This window comes from Mandrillus leucophaeus, unplaced genomic scaffold (genome assembly GCF_000951045.1).
Source record: "Mandrillus leucophaeus isolate KB7577 unplaced genomic scaffold, Mleu.le_1.0 Scaffold419, whole genome shotgun sequence".
Taxonomy (NCBI): Eukaryota; Metazoa; Chordata; class Mammalia; order Primates; family Cercopithecidae; genus Mandrillus; species Mandrillus leucophaeus.
This window is the reverse complement of record NW_012104465.1, coordinates 462537-464987: the sequence shown is the minus strand read 5'-3', so window position 1 is coordinate 464987 and position 2451 is coordinate 462537.

Genomic DNA, 2451 nt, shown 5'->3' with positions numbered 1-2451 from the left:
AAAATACAAAAATTAGCTGGGCGTGGTGGTGGGCTCCCATAACCCCAGCTACTCGGGAGGCTGAGGCAGAACTGCTTGAACCCAGGAGGTGGAGGTTGCAGTGAGCTGAGATTGCACCACTGCACTCCAGCCTGGGCGACAGAGCAAGACTCTTGTCTCAAAAAACAAACGAGAAAAGAAAACCCAGACCCCAACAAATTGATGAATTGATCCCTTAACAGATTCTTTTTGTTGTTCTTGTTGACACAGGTCTCACTCTAGGCCGGAGTACAGCGGCACCATCACAGCTCACTGCAGCCTCAACCTCCTGGGCGCAGGTGATCCTCCCATCTCAGCCTCTCAAGTAGCTGGGACTACAGGCACCCACCACCACATCTGGGTAATTTAAAAAACCCTTTTTTTTGGCCGGGCGCAGTGGCTCACGCCTGTAATCCCAGGCCGAGTCGGGCGGATCACGAGGTCAGGAGATCGAGACCATCCTGGCTAACACGGTGAAACCCTGTCTCTACTAAAAATACAAAAAACTAGCCGGGCGTGTGGTGGGCACCTGTAATCCCAGCTGCTCGGGAGGCTGAGACGGGAGAATGGCATGAATTCAGGAGGCGGAGCTTGCAGTGAGCTGAGATCGCGCCACTGCACTCCAGCCTGGGCGACAGAGCGAGACTCCGTCTCAAAAAACAAAAACAAAAACAAAAACAAAAAAAACCTTTTCTTTGTAGAGATGATGTCTTACTATGTTGCCCAGGCCTGAACTCCTGGGCTCAAGTGAGTCTCCTGCCTCAGCCTCCCACAGTGCCAGGATTACAGGCATGAGCCACCACACCCAGACCCTTAACAGATTCTAAGATGCCTTCATCCTGATCTCCAATCCACGCTTCTCGTGTGAACTTTCTGGGTCAGCCAGTCAAGTGGGGATGAGCCTCTTGAAAGGACGGGTGCTAGGAAACTGCCATCCCATTATCCACTACCAAAGAACATTGAGGGTAGGTATTCTTATTCCCATTTTACAGATGAGAAAAGCAAGGCAAATTTGACATTGAAATAAAGCCCTTTGAGGGGAATTTTGTACCTGTTTAGCTACCAGTTAATCAGCCAGGACACTTCTCTCCACCCTAACCACTGCAGGAGTACCAGAATCTCCAGGGACCTTCATTTCCCTTGGGGTTGCCCAGCCTTCTGGGCTGAGCCCTGCAACTCCAAGGATGGCCGATAGATGGCAGAAAAGGCGCATCCAGGGATGGACCCTCAGCCCTCCCCTCCCCTACTCCTGTCCTGGGACAGCCTTCCAGCCTTGGCTCCCCAGGTCCAGGGTTTGATAAAGGAGGTTTGAAAGATGATGGTCTCCAACTCCGAAATAGCATTTTAGTTTTTATGATGCTTACAGTTGGATTTTTTTTTTTAAAAAAAACAAGACTCATGCTTCTCTTTCCTTCCTCAAAAACAAACTCAGAGCCCAAGCTGACGCAGAAGCTATCCCACACCCACTGCCACCCCACTGCACCCTATGCCCTGACTCAAGGAGTCCTCAGGTTTTAAGGCTGGAAGGTCCTTCCTGGGATGAGAGATCCTCCAGCCCCATCCAGGAAACTGAGATCCAGAGAGACCAACAGAGGCTCAGGGGCAGACCCGATTTCCTGAAAGCCATGGGGTAAGAAGCAAGGAAGGTGGACATGAATTGAAGTGGAGCCCTCCCAGGCCTGACCCTCCGTCCCAGGTTTGCTGGGACTCAGTCTCCCTCTTACCTACACAGCAAGTGGCTGACCCAGAGAAAGCCCAGGTGCTTACTGTTTAGCTTGGCTAACATGTGGGGCATTTGAAATGGCACAGGCTGGCCTTGAATTCTGGCTCTATCATTTCTTAGCTGGGTGATCTTGGCCAAGGAACCTAACTCTCTGATCCTGGAGTTTCTACCTATAAATTAAGCTAATAATAATGCCCTTTTTAGGCGGGTTTGGAGGACTGGATGAGAAAATGCGTTCACTCCCTCTTCTACCCTCATTGCTTTGCTTTTTTTTTTTTTTTTTTGAGACAAAGTCTCAGTCTGTCGCCAAGGCTGGAGTACAGTGGTACAATCTCGGTTCACTGCAACCTCCGCCTCCCAGGTTCAAGGGATTCTCCTGCCTCAGCCTCCTGAGCAGCTGGGATTACAGGCGCACGCCACCACACCCGGCTAATTTTTGTATTTTTAGTGGAGACAGGGTTTCATCATGTTGGTCAGGCTGGTCTCGAACTCCTGACCTCAGGTGATCTACTCGCTTCGGCCTCCCAAAGTGCTGGGATTACAAGTGTGAGCCACTGTGCCCGGCCTTTTCTTTTCTTTCTTTTTTTTTTTAAGGCAGGGTCTCACTCTGTCACACAGGCTGAAGTGCAGTGGCATGATCATAGCTCACTGCTACCTCAAGCTCCTGGGCTAGGACTATAGGCACAAGCCACCATGCCTGGCTAATTTTT